Source organism: Glandiceps talaboti, chromosome 23 (assembly GCF_964340395.1).
Source record: "Glandiceps talaboti chromosome 23, keGlaTala1.1, whole genome shotgun sequence".
NCBI classification, from domain to species: Eukaryota; Metazoa; Hemichordata; class Enteropneusta; family Spengelidae; genus Glandiceps; species Glandiceps talaboti.
The window spans coordinates 13,613,162-13,636,045 of record NC_135571.1 but is presented as its reverse complement, the minus strand read 5'-3'; the positions used below and the strand labels follow the sequence as shown (position 1 = coordinate 13,636,045).

Genomic DNA, 22,884 nt, shown 5'->3' with positions numbered 1-22,884 from the left:
CATGACATAATTGTATTAAGTTATCAATTTTTGCTATAAATGTGTATGTATGTATGTATGTATGTATGTATGTACGTATGTATGTATGTATGTATGTATGTATGTGTGTGTGTATATGTATGTACATGTATGTATGTATGTATGTACATGTATGTATGTATGTATGTATGTATGTATGTATGTATGTATATATGTATGTATGTATGTCTGTATGTATGTATGTATGTATGTATGTATGTATGTATGTGTGTGTGTATATGTATGTACATGTATGTATGTATGTATGTATGTATGTACGTACGTATGTATGTATGTATGTATGTATGTATGTATGTACATGTATGTATGTATGTACGTATGTATGTATGTATGTATGTATGTATGCATGTATGTATGTACGTACGTATGTATGTCAGTATGTATGTATGTATGTATGTATGTATGTATGTATGTATGTATGTATGTATGTATGTATGTATGTATGTATGTATGTATGTGTGTGTGTATGTGTGTGTGTGTGCGTACGTATTTATGTATATGTTACTTTATGTGTGTGTATTTTATAGTTTATGTTTTTATCATCAATAACTTTGTATAAGAATTACATCTCACTTGGTTTCAGGTGTAAACAATTATCTTCTGAGGCTATTACATCAATTCCTTTACTACAGTCTATCTCTATGGTGTTGTCTTGTCCTGAACAGAAGGGGGGGGGGGGTGAAAGGTCAAATGCATTCATCACATGACAGAACAGAAATGTCCAACCCATGCAAACACCTGCAGACAGTTTGAGAGATGAATAGCGATTTAAAACTAACACTGAACAGACAGTCTGGGGAACGGAAATGAGAAAATTGAAATCAAAACAAATATACTGTCTAAATGTAAAACAAGTTCCTGTATCACTAGCCTACAGGGTGAACTGTAAGATATGTCATGCTGTTCTGGCCTAATTCGCCCTCACTGAGATGGAGCTAGCTAGTACTGGTTGATAAGGCGACATGAGGTATTATGTCTTACAATACCCGTACCACTGCACTATACAGACTATGTATAGGACTTGTTCTACTCTTAGTCATCTTTCCCTACACTGAGTGCTGATAGATAGGACGACACAAAATGTTGTAGTTTACACATACAACATAGACTCAAGGATAGTCTCATTCCGCCCTGTGTCTGCCTTGCCATTTCTTACTAGTGACTACCGACAATATACACTTCAGGATCAACTCGTTCCGCCCTAGGATAGACTCATTCCGCCCTGTGTCTGCCTTGCCATTCTTTACTAGTGCCTACCGACAGCATACACTTGAGGATCAACTCATTCTGCCCTAAGTCACATGATCTTCTCCGACACTGAGTAATGGTAGATACGATGACACATAATGTCTTAGCTTACAAGTTACAGACTACAACCATAATGTCAACTTAAGGATTGCTTGCCGGCAATATTTATCATGGTAGCAATTGGTGTAGTAGGCACATTATTCCACATGGGTACAATACGGTTTATGTACTAACACCAGTAATTAAAGATTATGTAGGTGAATTCAAAATTCAGAGGGTGAAATTTAATGTTGTTGAAAAATCTAACTTTGGTGTATGCACTGAGTAGAAATTGAAAACATCTTAATATTCAGTTACGATAAATATCTAGGGATTGATAATACTATCTAACTAATTTGTTCAAAAACTTTCTTGAAAATCCTGGGAAACTGTGTTAAATTCTTAGTAACCTCAATAACTTGAATGTACTATATTAGATTGTGATCTGATCATTTGACTCTCTGGACAAAATGATAACAGGTACGATAACTAGTAACTTTGAAATGTCAAAATCATTCCATTGTCATTAAATCTCTGTGTGTAAGTAGTTATGGCCTATTTTTATTGTGGTTTATCAGTGCACTACCCACATCATTGGTTGCTAGGCGCTGGTGTACTATGTCACATAATGTACATACTTTAACTAATTGCAAATTACTCTCCAAATATTTCTAGTTTTACTTATTTATATGCCAACCAATCACAAAGCGTTATAGAAATTAAAAGTAGTTAATATGTTAGTATTGTAAACATGGCAGACAAAGTGGATAATTATCAAGTTTATGTGTGAAGACTTTGTACAAACAGAACTGTTAATGACATATGGTCAGCTGTGTATCATGTAGTTCATGCCTGGGTCGGTTGGTACCTAGACTGTTGACAGTCGCTCGCGCCTTTTTTGCTACATATATGTTTTCCTTGGGCCGTGAACTCGACTAGTTTGAACAAACTATTTTTGTGGTCCAGCCAGAAGTTCAAGTTACTCTTATATATATACTTTTTTTTCTCATTGGCGATGTGATTACTTGATTATTTCATTTTCCTCACTTGATATGTAAAAATTTTTTTGACCTCTGGCAAATAAATAATATATATATCTAAAACTAAAGTCATCGATCCGATTATAGTAGTAGTATAGCTCTGGATTGGAGCACGGCGACGACTTTAATTTTAGATAAAACATATCAAAAAAGGCGTGAGCGACTGTAGACAGTCTAGTTGGTACCCTATCACGCCCTCACCTGACTTACTTTCAAAATGAAGGTTGAGTTTATAGTAAACTAGACTGATCTTCAGATTCAAAGTCATGGACAGTTTCTAGATTAGTATTTTTCAATCTGCACTATTAAATTTATAAAATGAGGTTCACCTTGTTAGATCTGAAACTCTGCTAGTAATTTTTCCGTGGTCAGAATCTTTAATGTCTGAGATTTATCTTCCAAAAAATGACCACATAAAATGTATGAATTTCAAATACTTGTGTGGGTTAACATTTCAAAAATTAATTAGTACAGAAAAGTTGTAGATCCAGTGATTAGAAACAGGTTTATAGATAAATTAGTCTAGATGTTACCTGCCGTATCAAATCATCGCTTTGCCGCAAGAGATCATGTGATTGGATGCCACCAGACTGTAAATGAGTATATGTCATTTCAATGAGAGTAAAAATGGTTTGAATCCATCCAAGTTTCACAGCTCAGTGGATTCTTTCAAGACGGTTTGATTCACACAAGAACATGTTTTGAAAACAAACATGATGGCCACAATATTATGATTTCTAAACTGTCTTTAAAAATACACTTAACTCAAACATCTCAGTGTGCTACTGTATTTCAGTAATTTAATATCATTCCAAATATTTATGATTTATACAGGCAGCTACCCTGTCTACTGTACGACTAGTGGAAAACTCTGAAAGACATTTCTCTTTTGACTATTATTTGTTAGTTTTACTCAGAAATATTCAAAATTCTGACTTAGTTATTTCCTTGTAAGATTAATCTTGAGAAGAGGAAAGATTTGAGATGTTTACTAAGTCTTTTTTTTGTTTTGAAGAAATTTTGTCAATGATCAAAATCATTTTATTAATATTTCTATCATGTATCATAATACATTTTTCTAATGAAAATGCATCCATGTTTGTAAATCATAATATCGGATTTAACATAAACTTGAAAATTGTAACTTTTAATTTTCATCATCATCACACATAAGTTCTGTATCAGGGTCATTTTTTTCATTGTTAGTTGTAAGTTTTTCTTGCTGTAAATTTCAAAATATTGTCTAATTTTCTTCACTGAGTGAGGTCAAACTCGATTAGTTGTTTCGTCAACTATTTTTGTCCTCATTTCCACATCTGCTCAAATGTATTTTGTTGGTCGCTAATTTTTTATAATTTCAGCTGTGTATAATTTTTAATCTTGTGGAAATAATTTTTCAGTATCAATACAATTTGTTTACCTGCTGTAAAGAAAATATGCTGTATTTTGAACTACTGAATTCTAACACCATTAATATTGTGACCTATCAAGTCAGTCAGCCATGAATCCTGCTTCATTTCACTCAGAATTTCATCAATTAATTTGAGAAATTTTAGATTGATGGAAAAATATTTATGAAAAATACTATTTTGTGCTGGGGTGAGTTAACTATTTTATGGAATATACAATTTGTGGCCAGACTTTTGGACAAAGTGCAAACTTCACAACTTTGAAATGAGACCCTGATGAATTAATAAAGATATATTTATTTATTTATCGGATAACCATGGGAGCTAGTCCCATAAATAGGCTCCTTTGGTTCAGTGTTAGCGCAGGAGGAAACCGGAGTATCCAGGGAAAACCTGCGTTGTTCGGTAGAGTCAAACTGAACGACACTCTTCTTACTTACAGTGTGGTAAATTTAATCAAACCCAGCCGACACCTGGAGGGTTCGAACCTAGGCTGCAGAGGTAAGAGGCGTACGAGCTAACCACTCGGCCACCGATAACAAGATATATAATTCGTTCTGGTATAAAATGTATTGTATGGCTAGAAATATTAGAATAGAAGAAAAATAGACCCAGTGAAATATATACTAGTAGATAGAAACACAAATAGTCTGTTAACTGAAGCATAAAAAAAAATTGTGTTTCTGATTATTTCAATTTTAAATAGGTGGGGTAGATAAATTTTTTATTTTATTATTTAAATTTGTTTTTCGTATGTGAGTGTCTAGTTCAGGTAGTTATGTTTTTCGTTATTTTCCATGTGGTCTCTGTGTTATTGGTTTCTTTTCATCAGATGTACAGCCATTACAGATTGGTAGAACAGTTTTATATTATCTTTCTAAGTTGATGTCAGATTCTGCAGCCACTATTTCTTACGAGACTTCACAATTTTTGCGATTTTCTCGAATATGTAAAAAAAAAACGTATAGGGTCGGCGTGAAAAACTAGGTGGGGTCGGGTAACCGGAACCAAACATTTTTTATTTGGCCTAATGATAATGTTACATAATTCTTTTGTGATTTTATCTTGTTTGAGTAGAACTACAGCTGGTAGTTTTCACAGACCTGCTGAAAGTTGTCTGTAATATATTAGTTTATTAATTCTACAGGGACTAGTACAGACAGCTCCAAGGAAAAATCTTGCATATAAATTGATCTTCTGGGTCTAATTATGTAGCCTTTCACGATCTCTGTGATTCTAATTAGCATGTCTGGAAAGAATTCACACCTACACACCACAAACTCACAACTGATGGGTTTTTTTGGGGGTCAGTAAATCAAAAATGTGGTTTAATTTGCCAAATTTAAACCATATGAATGGGTTATATAGATTTTAAAATCTGTGGTGTTCTTCAAGCCCTGGTGACTAGTAGTTGATAGCGTGGTATGAATGTCGTAACATAGAGACTATAGTTTACATCTGTATTATGTTATACGCAATATTTTTTTCTCTTTCAAATAAAAGAACGAGAGATCTACAAAACTACAATTTACATTTCATGATATTGTCAGAGGAACCAAGATACTATCGGACTTAGAGTGTTGGTGGGGGAACCAGAAGGAGGTGTGAGAGTGGTGGTGGTGGTGGGGGTATGAGGTGGAGGTCTCTAAGTGCTGGTGGCAGGAGGGGTGTATCAGGGGAGGTGTCAGTAATGGGGTACAAGGAGGACGTTTCAGAGTGGTGTGGAGATGGGTGAAAGGGAAGAATAAATATATCTGATTATATATGTATATATGTATGTGTGTGTGTGTATGTGTGTGTGTGTATGTGTGTGTGTGTCTGTGTGTGTGTGTGAGTCTGTGTGTGTGTGTGTGTGTGTGTGTGTGTGTGTGGATGTGTGTGTGTGTGTGTGTATGTGTGTGTGTGTGAATCAAACAAGATATATCTGGATTATACAACTGGCTTAAGAAGTGGTTTGATGAAATATTGTCTGCTGTAAACGGTTGCCAATGGATACAGTGAATAAATGCGTGACATACACACAAATTACATAACATTGCTCAACATGGGCATGTTTGTCAGCCAATCACCTTCTACTATGTCTTAATATAGCAATTAGAATGACTTCTTTAGATAGTGTTTAATAGACTGAGAGGAGAATTGTCTGATATTTGCTATCATCAACTCTAATGTCTGAAATCATTTATGTTTCCAAACCAAGGTTTTTATATAGGTACAATTCTGATAAAATTCAGTTTTTCTTACATAAATAATTACGGTTGAAGAAACACAATATTAGCGAAATCTGGTTACAAAGTATCATTTATATAATTTTATCAAAACAAGAAAAAAATATGGGTTTTAAAAGTAAATTGTAAATTATTATTTTACGCTAATTATCAAATTAATGAATCTTTGTTGTCTTTGTTGTTGTTGTTTATTTTACCACAGGCAAAAGTTGTAATATTTGGTGTGTTTGTTTGGTTGGTATTGTGTGAAGGTGATTTCCACTGACATGAATTTATATCCCAAATATTGGTTGAATTTATTTTAAAAGTATTGTAAATTCAAAGATATATCTCCCTTTCTGTTTCAAAATATTTTGCATAAAATCTTTACAAAAACATCGCATCGGAATTATTATCCTGCAATGTAGCATCTCGTCATAAAAATGGGAAAAAAATGGAGAAAAAAAAATACAGAAAAAGAAGAAGAATGAGGCTTAAACTAAGGTCGGTCATGTTATAGGAAACACACAATTTGTTTTATTTGGCCAAAGTATAATCAAAATGGAGACTCAAGACTGAGACAGTGAAATGGTAGGCGACTGAACGGTTCAATACAAAATGGTTGAATGTGTGAACGACATCATGTGGTGACACACAAGAAGCTTGTTAGAAATTGACTTTTTAATGAATCATTGACTTTTGAACGGTTTCTATTTTATTCTGGCACAGAAAGGAAATGGGGGACATTCATCCGGCTTTTGTTATATGGGAAAATACTTGACATTCAGGAAATTTGCCCACTTCCAACAAACTATGGATCAGGAATTAGGTTGTGAAAACAACACTAGAAAGAAGTCGGAAATCGGTAGTAGTCTTTGAAGTACGCAATTACAGAGAGGAATCAATTTAATGCTACTATGGGTAAATTTACTTTATTCTTAAGAAATTAATGGAAAATTGTTCATTTAGCAAAAGTGTAATTAACTTCTTACATTCTAAACATTGATATTGTTTCTGAGTAAATCTAACTAACTACTACACTACACTTCAAAGATTGGAAAAAAAATTTCTGTATTTTTTTTTTCAACTTTATCTATTTTCAACAACATTGACAAAGTTTGTTTTTGTACCTCAATACATTGCAAAATGCTAAAAAATTTGTAAACAAGTTTGTTACTGTACATACAATAACACGCATTTTACACATTTATTATGCTTTTAAGTTTTATAACGTATTGAGTTACAAACAAGGACTTGGCATGTGTTCTTTCACATTGATTTTTCAAGTAGGAAGCCATGATAAAATTGTTTTATAAATTAAAAATCCAAAATAAATACCCAATCCTCATCCATATGGCCATTTTAATCCACTGAACAACTTATTTCTTAAATTCAAATTTACTGTGATAGAATATACTTTGATGAATTTCTGACTGAAAATACTACATATACTTTGATCTGTATCAAGCAACGGATGAAAGCTTACACCTATAGAGTTCTTTCAACATGAAATAAATGGCCCTACGTCAACAAAGTCTTTGTATTCATTTACTCTTTATGATTATAATTAAAACCATCATTAGATAATACAATATTCAAACATTCTAATAATATATAGTAGTTTATATAACATATAATCTAATGTGCTTTTAGATTTTGCATAATTAATAACTGGTAAAAGCCTGTCACTGATTAAGTGCTTATTTAGTATTCTGGTAGTATATTATAGTTCACTATCACCTCAAAAATAATGATATATTAGCATGTTGTCAGAACTGTTTGTAGACTTCACCAAGTCGAAAGGTTAAAGGTCAGAGGCCGACAACACACACCGTGAACAAACAGAACTCTAAATTTTTCAAACTATTGAGAATTTTTATTTAGATATCAATCTATGTTGTAGTAACTGTTCTGGACTTCACCATTGCTGAGGTCAAAGGTCAAAGGACGACACTACAAAAATTGACTGACAACTGAAATGTAACATTTTTTTTTTTGAACTATTCAAATATTTTTCATTTTAGAAATTTACTCATGATATTTGTGTTATAAAAACTTCTGGACTTCACTAGAGTAGAGGTGAAAGGTCAGAGGCACACTGCACAAAATAAACAGTGGAAATGTAAATTTTTTCAATTATTGAATTTTTAGTTGAAAAAAATGTTATGTTGTCTGGATGAAAGATGAATAATTTGTACAAGAAAATTGAAAATTATTTTAAGGTTATTAATTATCTTGTGTTGATCTGACAGGCTAGTCATGATATATGGTTGACACGGTTACAAGCAAGATCTTGACTTCATATCATAAATTCATATTTCCATTAATTTCATGTATGAACACATAATACATATTCCAAAGGTTAACCAAGTCACATCGCCACTTACATACAATACTAAAGATCGCCACTTACATACAATATTAACTGGTAAGAAGGGAAATCTCTTTAGCAATACATTTGTTAACGGGTTATAACACACGGAAGCTGTATGTTGGGATGAAGTCATGCATTAAACTCAACTAATGTTAACCAAAATACTAAACAAGTTCTTGTCTGTCACTGAGTATCTTCTCTATTCTATTAATAGACAATAATTACTAATTAAAAGCTGATACTGTGTGTAGATGGTTTAACTACCAAATAAACAGTGTTATCGGAATACTCCGTACCTCATAAGGAAAAGGACAGGAGAGATGCCTTTGCCGACGTACAGCTGGATCAATCCTTGATGGAGGACGTCTGACTGGTGTTGGTGGTCGTTCATGACTGCTATAGTAACGTCCTCGGCCAGGTAAACTGCCATAGTAATCCATGCCAATGGTATAACAGAATCAAGTAATTCTCCAGAATTAAGCCATCAAGGAGAACGAGTTACATCAATATTACATTGCCAGCAGTAGGTACAACAGTAAACCCACTACAAGATCTCTTACACATGAACTACATATCAACAACACATATAGCTTGCATAGTCCATTTTGACATAGGGGTGAGCAGGATGGACAGTTCAAATGATATTTTCTGCCAATTAGAGCACCAATGTCCATTACATTTGGACAAAACCATTCAATATCAAAGGTAAACATAGGTATCACCTTGAGGGAATACTTCTGTTTTTGACAAAGTCAAGTCCACTATCTTAAGACAAAACCATTATATTCAAAGGGAGAGCAGCCAATAAAATGAGGGTGTATAATTTATTAATTAATAGGCAAATGCAATATACTTTGATGAGTCCCATGCTGTCATCTTACAGTTAATGGTACATATTTGTAAATTAATTTACATGGAGTTATGATAATTGATAACTTTATGGCATATTAAAGAGATAATTTGGTGAGTGATAAAAGAGAGACAGCTGTTAATTTGTAATAACAATATCATATTTCATAACATTAAAATAAATTACATCATTAACAATTCCTGGGGTAGCTTAAAGGCAATTATTAACTTTTAATTAACTACTACTATTTTGCCAAATTTAATTTCTGTCTTTGTTTTATTTAAATAATCGCTGGCTTTTCTTTTTAAATTTTTTGTTCCTCACGAGGCAAATCAAGCAGTCTATACTCTGTAGGGATTATTCTCCCAAAATCTTGAGAGATATCGCAGCTTTTTTTTCTAATTCTTTGTTTCTCCTGAGGCAGTACTCTGTTGGGGTATGTTCTTTAAGACTGCACATTCTGCAAAATGCATATTCACACTTTTGTCCTATGAATCATACACTGCCCTCTGCTAAGTTTTGTGAACTTTTTTTTGAAAATTCTTTTTTTTGAAAATTCATTTTTATCTTTAACAGATTCATTACTTAATATTTGATAATTATTTTATCATTTTTATTTCCTTTTTGTTGATTTTAACAAACGTTCAACTTTATCTGCCTTTTGACTATAAAAACTTGATAAATTATTTTTGTTACAAAATTATCACAGATTTTGCACAAAATTACCAAAAATGTGAATTTTTACCCAAAATATTAACCCAAAATTCTTCTGGAAACACATACAATGGCAGTATTATAAAGCTGACAGAAATCTCTAGGTGGTGGACTATTTTTTTATATTCAAAATTTTTTGGGTTCAAAAAACGGTATCTAGACACTGTAAATGTCTGTTTCTCAGCACACTGTAATAAAACAAGGTTGAAGTGACATGATGAACGATCGATCTTTCTGAATAAAACCACCTGACACATCTTAAAGTACAGAATATACATGAAAGAAAAATACATTAGAAATATCCAAATTGAATTCTGCTGGTACTTTATGTCTGTGTTGTATACTATACACTTGGGATTAGAGTAGTTATACTCTACAATCCCATAGGGATTGGATCCCTAGCAACGGTTGCTAGGAAACCATACATTTTGTGTAACTATGCTAGTTGAGTGATGGATAAAGGCATTACTTTTTTTTATTTTGATAATAAAATGACAAAGAAGTCTACATTTATAGCTTAATATCTAACACACAGGTCAACGACCATCTCAATATCTTTCAAAATTTAAAGTTATAAATATATAATTTTTATATGTTTAGTGGTTTACTGTTTCACTACTCCAATGTATACACACACAAAGCTGAATACAAATCTAACCATTCAAATTTTTTATTTTTTTCTCATTTTTTTCCCAAACACAAATTTCAAAATAATAATACCAGAAACTCAATTTAGCTGATATTCAACTAACACTTTTATTAGCTGTATGGGAAAATGAAGGTTTTGTTGATTTCCTTGAAAGCAGTACGGTGAATCCCTGGAAGATAGGAACTAGCTCTCAAGTGGCAAAATTTGGAGAGAAAGGATCCACTCCAACTTTGGTTCAACTTAAACATCTCTAAAGTTTGATATTTAGGATTTTTACCAAATTTACACAAGTGTTCTGTTTTATTAGTAAACATTTACTTGGATGACAATAATGTTAATTTTAAGTTTAGCTCTTATTTCCATCTACGTCACTAACCTACCCTTCAATGCCATCTACAATATAACTGCTATCATAGTGCTAAGTCACAATTGATGGACATTTCACAAGCTTCAGTAGTCATATCACAGTATTTGACCCCTTGACCTTAAATTTCCCTGTTGAATAGACCAATCAGATCACATTAAAATTGGGTCATACCAAATCTGAGTAATTTAGAGGGGTGCACAGGTTAAAGACTTGACTATTTATCATATTTACCATCAATATTGAAATTTGAAAAGTTCACACGACAATCTAAATAACACATTTTCTCTTTTAATGTATAGTCAAACCATCTCATGTAAATGACTGCGACCACATCAAAGTACTGGTAATAGTAAGTGATAGCATAATCAACCAGAGTCTGAGAGAGAAATGGGAAAAATCTGTCTTATTCTAAACAACAATGGAAAACAACAAAAACACAATTTTTTATCAGTACGGCTATATTCAAATGATCATGTGTTATTGTGAAAACAAATGTGTCAATTCATTTCAAAACAAACCTCTAATGACATAGTCTAGTGCCTTTTGTTTATTATTTATTTATTAGTACAGAATAAATAAAAACAAACCCTGAAAATGGCAAATAAATGCAAAAACCAACTACACAAGTACACAAATACAACTTAGCAATGATTTAACAATCTGATGGCTGACGGCACAAAACTCTTTCTATATCGAACTTTGGAGCATTTAAAACAGCGGTATCTTCGACCAGATGGGAGATAAAAAAATACATAAACATAAATTTTATCAGTACGGCTATACACAAATTACCACGTCATTGAGAAACAAATACTTGTTTTCATATGGCCATAATGACAATTTGTTTCAAACTCAAATCTCTGATGACATGCAGTCTAATGGCTTTGTTTTTGATGACTGGCATAAAACACGTACAGTAACACAGAAACCTTGAAAGATGTTTAACAGGTGCCTGGATGTATAAATATTGATAAATTCCTTCACTCTAGAAATTCCACATATTTTCATTTGGGTCAAGACCTATCGTGTCTATGAATACCAATGGACTAGTACTTTTAATTTTAAACTACAATTAACAATCAAAAATTCATTTCATTTTCTAATAATTATCAATAAATCATTGATTTTGTTCTTTTGGAATGTCACTTCATTAATCTCAGTCGTACTTTTATATAAAAACAATTAATCCTTTTTTTCTAAAACTTTTTAACGAACTATAAGTTACTTTATTTTAGATTCAAAATGACAGATTTATATTAAAATTATAACTTTAGATGAAATTTGTGCTCAGAAAGTATGTTTTTGGCGGGAAATGCTTGCAATTGTTCAAAATTAAAATCTGAACAATTACACACAATTCCAGTCAAAAAACTTGTCACAAACTAAACTGTAACCATAGAAATAATGTCTATTAAACAAGTGATATCAAAATTTGGATGAAAATTATGTTGGGGAAAGTGAATTATGATATTAGCCGCTTTTTTCACTAAAATAATGAAACAAAAATTCTTGTTTTTCTGTAACTTTTTGACACATTTCCACTTTAATTTAGACTTTAATTAAAGAAATAATCCTAATTTATGGATTGGCATCAAAATTTAGTTAATTATTATCATGCTTATTACAAAATCTTACTAATTAAAAAGTCTGATATTACATGGAATGAAATTCATTTCCTTTGACATCATTACAATATTTGTAGGCAGGTAATTATATTAGTGAGCTGAAGTTTTAACAAATGACATGTTTTCATCTGGTAACTCAAAATTTATGGAAAAAAATTAGGAAATTCTGTGACACAAATTTTCACTTGTTTGAAATTAACTTTGTTTGACAGGTTTACTTTACCTCCCATGAACAAACACAAGTGAGACTTAGTTGACGGATGATGACCATGGCAGTTACAATTTCAAATATTTTAAGTACTAATAAATGGACTACTGAATTCATGAAAGGACATTTTAAACAACAAAATTCTTGGTAATTCTTTCAGCTTGGAAAACAACACCATGGGAAATACAATTTAAGAGTGTGTCAAAAAAATGCTACAACTTCCATCTTTGACTGAACTAGTATTAAAGATGATGTCTACTTGTTCAGAATTGAGGAATCGTGACAAATAATCCTACTTTATCAGAAAGATTACATAAAAAGTGAATTTACTTGTACGACAGTCAGAATTGCCAAGTATTACACTATTAAATGTCAAGTGAGTTGACCTTTGACCTCACTTCACAACTCTTGGAGATGTGTCTGTTGTCTAATGAATCTGCCAACTACCTGTCTTATATATTCTGCCAAATGGATGTGATATGTTATGATTTTTGTGGTTGAAATTTTAGTCAATTTTGTCACAAATGCACTTATTTGTGATATTTTTATTATTTCACACCAAAATAGAGAAGGAGTGGGCAAAAATGTGAGAAAAAATTTGAATTCTGGTCTGAAATTGTTGGTGTGAATAAAGTGTTGGGTAAACTGAAGAGTTCAAATTCACTATTCATGACTTCCCTCACATTTCTGAACAAAATTTGTTCAAGTCACAACACAATTTTCACAATTTACTCTTGTCAAAGTCAGAAATCCATCTCAAATTATCAAATAATTTCTAGATTTTACCAAACACGTTTGATTTTGAGGAATATACACATAGTACACTTAAAAACAGTTATTTTCCATGTTCCTGTAAAACAAACTCACTATTCATATCCTGCCCACACAAACACAATTTGCTCACGTCAAACACCAGAAATCAATCTCTTCAGTGTGGTAAAATAATCTGCTGCAAGGTCCGATGTGGTGTCAACTTTAACTCTACATCTGACACTTAGCTAAATAGTCATTATATCTAACAAGTCTACTGAATACCAAATCAGACCATGCTGTGATTGTTACTACCCATTTGACTCTTTGTTATATATCTATGGAGCCTCTAGTTCTCTAGGGTATTCTTTTGGTGCCAACATGTCCAACATTTTCATCTATGTATCTTCAATAATCAGTTCTTATCACCAAATAAAAATTTGCATTTTTTTCTCTTCGGCTCTATATTTGAGATAAGATATATCATCACTGAATACTTCTCTCATGTCATTTTTTCAATCAACTAGATATACACCCTTGACAAAAGCACTCAATTATTTTACTTTCATATTTAACCAAACATTTAGCTAATATTTAGTTTCAAGTTATTAACTTATTGGGTTTCAATGCATGATGCTTTTCATTGCCATTCTCATATTTTATCATTTCTCTGTCAATTATCGTATCGTCATATTTAGATAAATGCAGATGGCATCAAAGATATGACTGTCTGGACATGATGTGAGCATAATTTTTTTTTGAAAACTTTGATGCCTTCAATGATAACAGGTTCTGTATTTACTACTGAGATGTTAAGTTTATGAAAATTTACTTCTTATATGATATACAGTGCTGGGTTTCCAGTAGTATTTTAATGAGTTTACCATGTTTTCGCACTGCATTGATCGTAGTGATGTGACCACTACAATTTTCATCATGATTTACATCAAATATAAACATGTTGCTGTCACACAAGTGAACATTCATTTAGGGGGAGGGGGAGGGTTTTTTGTCCTAAATGAATGAAGTTTGTTTATTGAGCGTGTGCAAGATGGTGCAATCATCTCTTAGAAAGGGTTGATATCAAATGATTGGTTCTCTAAACAGAAGTATATGATTATCATCATGAATTCAATCAATCCAGTCAGACAAACACACAGCTGAAACGTATCATTCACAGTTCAATTTGCATATTCATAATGTAATTTGGGATCAATATCACTTATAAGCCAAACTTTTGTGAGTACTGCTAGGGGGTAATTGACCATTTAAGATTGGACCAACACAACACACGTCATAACTTTAACTACTATGTACCAAAAATAACTCTCAAGTTTTATCCATAATGCCAAAGCGCCAAAGGTACTTACTTTTGCTTAGCATCTCCAGAAACCCTGCTATCAGGCTTGTAATATAATAAAACAGTTTCTTAATCAAAGTTTCAAATTGGATTCTTTCAAACGGAAGGTCAGCAGGGATTTTTTAAGAGAGCAAGAAAGCTAACAGACTCTATAAAATGTCTGAAGGAGATTGTTTCTAGAAGGAAACTAAAATACATGTGTGAGTGGGGCAAAAGTGAGTTGACTATAATTTGTAGGAATTTTTAAGAGAGCAAGAAAGCTAACTAACTAGATATAAAATGTTTGCAGGAGATTGTTTCTGGAGGAAAAGTAAATGTATGAGTGAGAAGGCCAAATGTGAGTCGAGTGTAATTTACAGAATACAAATTATGACTACACGAGTACGGCCATGAATATTAATTAGATTGACTACAAGTGGTGAAACACAGAGTATAAGGATTTTAGCTAAGAAATAAAGGTGTTATTAATTGTATTCATTCCTACAAGGGAAAGGATACTTTGTGAATTCACTATGTTTAATAAAAACTTGGATATTAAAACAAGATAAAATGTGTTGTTTCATTCACTTTCATTTATTAGTATGGACTTGGTATAGATCCAGACTTAGGCAGAAGTGAAGCACTACAATTTGTAGTTACTGCGTACAAAATAACTACTGAAATTCCCTTTATGTACCAAAAATAATCATTTGTAAAACTAAAGAATCTGTATCCATGATATCACCAAAGATTTCACCCGGAAAGAAAAACAATTTCTCCATTACATGGGTTCTAACAAAACTACCATGATATGTTGTGCATTTATAAAACTGAAGAATCAGTATTCATGATATTACCAAAGATTTCACCTGGAAAGAAAAACACTTCCTCTGTTACAAAAGGTTCTAAACACTCTAGTGAATAGTTTAAGATAACACTGAAAGGAAAAGATACTACACAAGTGGAACTAGACCAAAGTAAAACAGATTGTACACTAATGGATGGATGAACCGAGAGACAAGGAAATGAAAAAGATGGAGATACCAAGAAAAGAGGAGACACTATGGCAACGGAATGAGATAGAGAAAGGCAGATGTTATGTCAGGTTGGATGACAAGATACTAAGATAAACAGAAAAGAAGATAATGAAATTAAAAAGTGTCAAATCAAGTGAGAAAATGAAGGAACATGGAAAAGGTAATAGCTCTTGGTGACTTGGAATGATAAAAATTTGTAAAAACTGCAGAAATGAAAATAAAATGATAGACATGAAAAATGGGAGTAGAACAAATATGTGAATTTAAAAGATGCTGGTGCTATGTTTCACTGCATGGTACACACTGTAAAACAGCACATATGAAAAGTAAAATGACAGATGTTGAGAGTAAGACAAGAACAAATACAATATGTATGTGAATTTAATAGACTGCAGTGCTATGTTTTATCACATGGTAAACATTGCAAAAGAGCACAAGTCATAGGAACAGTAAAATGATAGACGTCAACATAATGAATTATAAATGTTAGAGCTATTTTTCATCACATAGTATACTTTGTAAAACCACAGATATGAACAGTAAAATGACAGACGTCGAGAGAAGGAGAAGAATAAATATGTAAATTTCTAATATGTCAGAGTTTCGTTTTCTTGCATTATAAATACTGTAGAACTGCAGACTTGACAACTTAAGTATAACGGTTCATATACAAAAAGGGAGAAAGACAAATACATAAATCCCTAACACACTATATTGTCATATTTGTCTGTAGAGACATCACGCACCGCACACTTGAAGTCAGATTCTGATCTGAATAATAAATGAGACTGGAGATTCAAATTGTGTGTGGTTGTCTGCTTTTTAAGTGGGCATCAGGGTACTATTCTCCCATCTTATATAGTTTACGTAGTCATTCATGCATATATCTTAATCACTGCTATCTGAATGTAGCTGTGAATATTGCACGCACAGCAGACATTTGACACTTAGATCTAGGAAAGTCAGATGACATTCTCTACTTATCGGTCGTAACTCAGTTTTAGTATTCCAGTTACACACCTCATGTTTTATCTAATTCCTTTACTGGCTTTATTGAGAAAGACAAGCTCCTAGTTATAATATCACCCACTACTTCTACAACAAAGTATTTTATACTAAGGGTTGTACTCCCAAATTTTCAAACAGGGGTGTATGGCTCAAGTTCAAAACATCTATCCAATTATGTATAATACCAAGAAAGACCCATTGTTAAGAATTTCCAGTCTTAATCATCGTCAATTACCTTTATTCTGATGCTGTGAAAGTATTTCTAAAACATGAAGACATTTCCCATGTTATCCACTCCACAAATAAGGAATTTTCAAATGAAATATCGTTTCATGTTCAGGGATTTGTTATGAATAAGTTACCCACCATTTAGGCAACATAGATCCGCACACCTTTCTATGAGAGTTTTGTTACTGAGATAAAAGACTTTAATACTCATAATATTGTACTTCATGAACAGTATTGAATCATCAGAGGTTTAAATGCATTTATCTGTACATCATGGTGCAATAAAGCCATTAAAATTGATTTTTGGTCCGCACCCTAAAATCAGCGCCCCCAACATGATCATAACATCAACCATATACTGGTAGTCATGGATACTCTCAACCCATAATGCATTTTGGGGTTCTGTATGGTGTGCATCTTTCTATGTGTACTTTACCATTTATTATTACTTGCAGTGTATCATTCCTTTAAAGTTACTACCGGTACACAGATATAAGTCAGGCCTTGTACCTACTTATATCTTGCCTTTTTCCTTTTTTAAAGAATATTTATTTGAAACTTCGAACTGCATTTATTGATTGGGACTGTTTTAGTCATTACTTATGCATTTCTTTCAACCCCTGATAAACATCTATAATGCTAAATTATTCGTATTTTGACAATATTCAGTTCAGACGGAAAAAATTCAACTCCACTTACAGCTAGTGCAGATCTAAATTTGGCAAAGTTCCCGTAACCTATCTGTGTGTGTCAGTAACTTATCTCGTTGACATAGGGGGTCTTATCAAAACACTGTAATTATGAAGAATAATGAAGTCGGCATGCACTGATCACTTTTTATTTGTAATTAAAGACATTTGTAAAACTTTACTAGTGGCACATTAAAATAACTTGTGATAACACTTGAAAAGATTACCCAGTTCTGTTATCAGGAGAAATTTAAGTATGGTGTACATATAGTAGAATTGTTTGCAAATCATCACACTAAGGCCATCCAGTGCAAATGACTGTTTTACACATTATGCAAATCCTGTGTAATGTCATTGGCTGATTTACATATTATGCAAATCATGTCATGAAATTGACTGATTTACATATTATGGAAATGGTCACTGTTCAACATGTAAAGATTAGAGTAATTTGCATATCATGCAAATCATAACTGCTTAATATGCAAACTGATGACACAATTTGCATTTTCCTGTTATCCTTCTTCCAAAATATGGAATCTAAATTTTTGAAAGTTAAAAAAATTCAAACCAATTTATTGAAATTCAGAGTTATTTTAGACAGATTCAAGTCTAAAATATGATGAGGATATGTTAAAATATTCTAAGAACGATTAGAAATTTGTTTAACAAATATTCCGACAAAAATGCTCGATAAAAGTGATGGGTAATGTTTGTATGTAAAATACACTATCGTGAGAGTGCAGAAGTCAGACACTCATGGAAATAAGTGCACGTGAAATATTCAGAAGCAACGTTCAATTTTAGATCACACACAAGGGAAAACTCCCGTAACAAGAGGCCAGAACTCCAATTTAATCATATATACCTAATTTCGTTAATTGGATGACGGTTTTCAAATTGTAGAATTAATTATGGTTGACTTGTGGTGGCATGTAATCAATAATAAAAATACACCTGTCAATACGCCAACAAAACTGATATCACCCTGGAATTAGATTATGATGTCGTGTCTTGTTGTCCAACAAATGAATGCTCTGACTAGTTAAATTACTAGGTTGAATAATTAACAATAATTGAGTTAACTTGAAAGAAATTAGCTAATTTCCTGTGATATGTGCATGTTAATTTAGCAGGGAAGTAGTCACGACGGAGTATTTATATTATAGGTGTCAACGCTGTGATAAGATGGTCCTCAGTGGTTAGGAAAATCATTGAGTCAGATGTTTTGAAGACGTAAGATAACTTGTAAGCACATGTCATAATGATCACTTGCTACTGTGAAAAGCATAAAACACACGATTGAATAGTTTGCTACTAATCGTATCTAGACTAGCTTTCTGCTGACATAACAAAATTAATCTCCGGGGAGCATTCCGTTTGTTAATGTTGTCGCAAAGAAGAAAGTGGTTTATGATGATTGATGTGTCTGTCAAATGGAACTGTAGTTTACAATGATCAAATTCATTTCAATATATCAAAATTTAAAAACATAAAATTTTTGTGACATTGTGTTAGTTAAATTTGTCCTTTTTTTCTTCATTCAAAAAAACAACTTTATTCACACGGGGGTTACTGACCCAAAGAAGATTTTGTTCCTATGCAATCTCTAGATCCTTTCTCTAGACGACAGTACAGACCTTGAAAAATAATCAGAATAAAGACTTCCATAGAAATCCAGGTGTATAAGTAGCAATAATCCCAAATTTTCCATAGTTACCGAGGCGTGTAAGCAGTATTAAATCTTAAAAGATGGCTGACATTTTAGAAATATACTGTGAGTGGTTTTAAAGTTCTCTTGACGCATAAATCACGTCTACTGGGATGATGAAAACTATTACCATTTCATTTTGGACCATTTCACATGGCATTAATGATTTAGTGATCCATATCTTATGGGAATAACCACATGACATGAACTCAGCACTGTCCGACCAAAATTATCCATACAAATTTCTTATTTTCTATAATTATTTTCAATAAATTCAATTGATTTTAGACCAAAATTACAGAATAAAATGGACTTATACCTTAGTACAAAAATTTGGAGTGAAAAAAGTGAAAATTTGATAAAATACAAGAAATTTGGATGCATACACTTCCAGAATTTGTTAAAGAGAATGGCTGACCTGTATTTGACCTCGGACTTTTACTTTCGTTTACATCTCTATCATTTACTGGGTACATTTATCATATTTTACTTCTCTACTTTAACTTTGAAAATTTATCATGAAACATTACACTTAATGAAAGCAATTTCAAATTAGAAACTTTTTGTTATCGATCAGGAATATTCCCTGGCCTGGCTCAGTTCATACATTGTATATTTTTTGGGACATCACAATATGAATATCATTTAAGATTAATTATCCCTTGCATTTTAATTTTTCATTATTGCGATTCACTGACCAAAAATTCTTTCACAGTTTTTTAGCCAAATTTACAAAACTGTCCTATCTATCTCACAACAACTACAATACTTGAAAAAAACATTTTATGAGACACTATTTCCATCTTCTTGTCGTTTCATTTCTTCATAAAATCAACGTATTTATCCACTACGGAAGCAATTTTTTACAATCAATTAACTCTAACCAACAACGTTTCATTTTCAAAGGCATCTTTTCTTTATTGATAGCATAGATTAGGCTGTTGTCATGGTAATGGATGGGCAGCCATATTGGATTTCCTGAAATAGTCAAGTTAAGTGAGTAACTGAATTATTGCTGTTATTTTCTTCCTAAATTAATCTAAGAGGTAAAATTTATGGATGGCTTTGATGTTTTTTACACCGGTAAAAGCCTTAATGTTGGATTTATAGGATTGATTTTAATGCCGAGTTCAGCAGTCAATTCTTCTTCTACATTCTAAACTGATCTGTAGTCTTAATTCTAGTGAATGGTTATAAATTTCTTGTCACAGAATTTAGATAAATGATTATTTGATTCCATTTAAGGTGCTAATTTGGTGACAATACTGTTGAAGTTCAAACTTTCTGTTAGCACCACATTTCTGGGGTTTTTTTAAAGGCAAAAACTGGTACAATCTACTGAAAATTTACCCAGATATTTTATCAGGGTTCCAATCCCCAATATTATGCTATACTTGAAAAATTATATAAACCCCTCCCCACCCCCACCCAACTGAGGTTCACAAACCTAGCACTACTGCCCAGTCATTTGAACAGTGTTCCGCCTTCCAAAATCATATGCATTTCGAAAATAAGAGTTTTACAATATTTTCCCCCTCAGGACTCACAAAGCTAATACCAACAACACTGCTATTATTTTTGCTGACATCAGCAATTTTCCCAAGTCATCATAACATCAAATAATTTATCAACTTTGTTTTTCACTCTGTCAAATTCCTGTAATGACATTTTACAATATTTCATATCTCTATGGTAACTGAGGCTCCCAAACCCGGCTTACCAACAAAACTGCAGTCATTTTTGCTGACATCAGCAATTTTTCCCACGCCATCAAAACATTAAATATTTATCGACTTGTTATCGCTTTATCAAGTTTTTGTGATGTGAAATGAGATGTCTTCTGGTATTACCACCTGACTGTATAAATATTAGTCCATCTAACAAATTAATTCCATTATTCTACCAAGTACACATTGAGTTCTATCCCCTCAGGGAAACTCTAATTCTCATTTAATCATTCAACACTAAACAATTCCCTTAAATATCACATTTCTCATCTGTTTTTTAAAATCATAAAAAACACACCATATTTACAAATACTCATAGGAAATTAGTTTTCTAGATTTACACCAGTGAGTTAATGTGAATCATTATTAGCTCCGTTTCTCAAGCTGGTGAGGATTATGTTTGAATTCTGTAAAGTGCACACATAATAAAACTGGTAATCACAAACAGAGAACATGTACTAGAATGAACGTTCAAGGACTCTAGGTTCATACTTAGTAATGGAATTCTTACTCACAGCGTCAACAAAATTTTTGGAAGCAAATCCTGAAATACAAAGTCGTCAGAATTCATTATCTTTATTGATGTCAATGGCAGTATCAAGGTGAAATGTCTACACAGCCATAAATTAAAGTACATTAGATCTTTAATTGACAGCTTACAAGACTTCACACGCTACAAATGACTCTATGGGGTAATAATCACATTCGTAAATGTACAGTACTTTATATACAATACATGCCAGACTACATAATGGTCTCACTGTGTATTGGGGTGCAGTATCTAGAGAATTCAATTTATTGAAAACATTACCCAATTCATGAATCGGGAATTAAGAAGTAAAATCTCATTCTTTTGTCACTTCAGGGATGGATATAAACATAGTAAAATGTGATATATGGGAAACGAGTCAATACAAATATAAAGCCACTTTAGTACAATAATCCTATCTGACACATATACACATATTATTTAGACTTATACATGCAGCTTTGAATACACAGTGACACTTTGATGTAAATATTTAGTTAGCACAAACTTGCCGGCAAGTCCACAAGAGCCATTCTTTCCTCCCTCCCTCCCTCCCCCTCCTCTCTCTCTCTCTCTCTCTCTCTCTCTCTCTCTCTCTCTCTCTCTCTCTCTCTCTCTCTCTCTCTCTCTCTCTCTCTCTCTCTCTCTCTCTCTCTCTCTCTCTCTCTATTATTCCCTCCCCTCCCTCCTCACCTCACCTGTCTGTTTACCTCACCTGTCTGTCTGTTTCCTCCTCTCTCTCCCCTTATCTCTAGAACGCCCTCCCTCCCTCCCTGTCTATCTGTGTCTGTCTGTCTGTCTGTCTGTCTGTCTGTCTGTCTCTTTGTGATGAGACTCTCTCTCTGTAATCATCTTATAATATAATGTTCTTTTCCAACACTAAGCTTCTCAAACCTTTGCAATAAAACTGACTATGCAATAATCCAACACTGAACTTCAAGCACCATTTACCTAATCCAGTGCAATGCTGGACATAAATTTATTGATTCAACTACTAAATGAAAAGTTTATCATATATGAACTGACATAGACTAGGTCATGGCCGGCTAACTATAATATTAGGAATAATTTGGTCAGTTAATCAAATATTGGGAACC

The 22,884-nt window shown here is 32.7% G+C and overlaps 1 protein-coding gene across 2 annotated transcripts in view; it reads right to left on the bottom strand.

Moving 5' to 3' along the window:
* The window catches only part of LOC144452951 (neuron navigator 2-like), a 251,620-nt gene that overhangs the window by 65,890 nt on the left and 162,846 nt on the right, over positions 1–22,884 (bottom strand). The window lies entirely within an intron of this gene.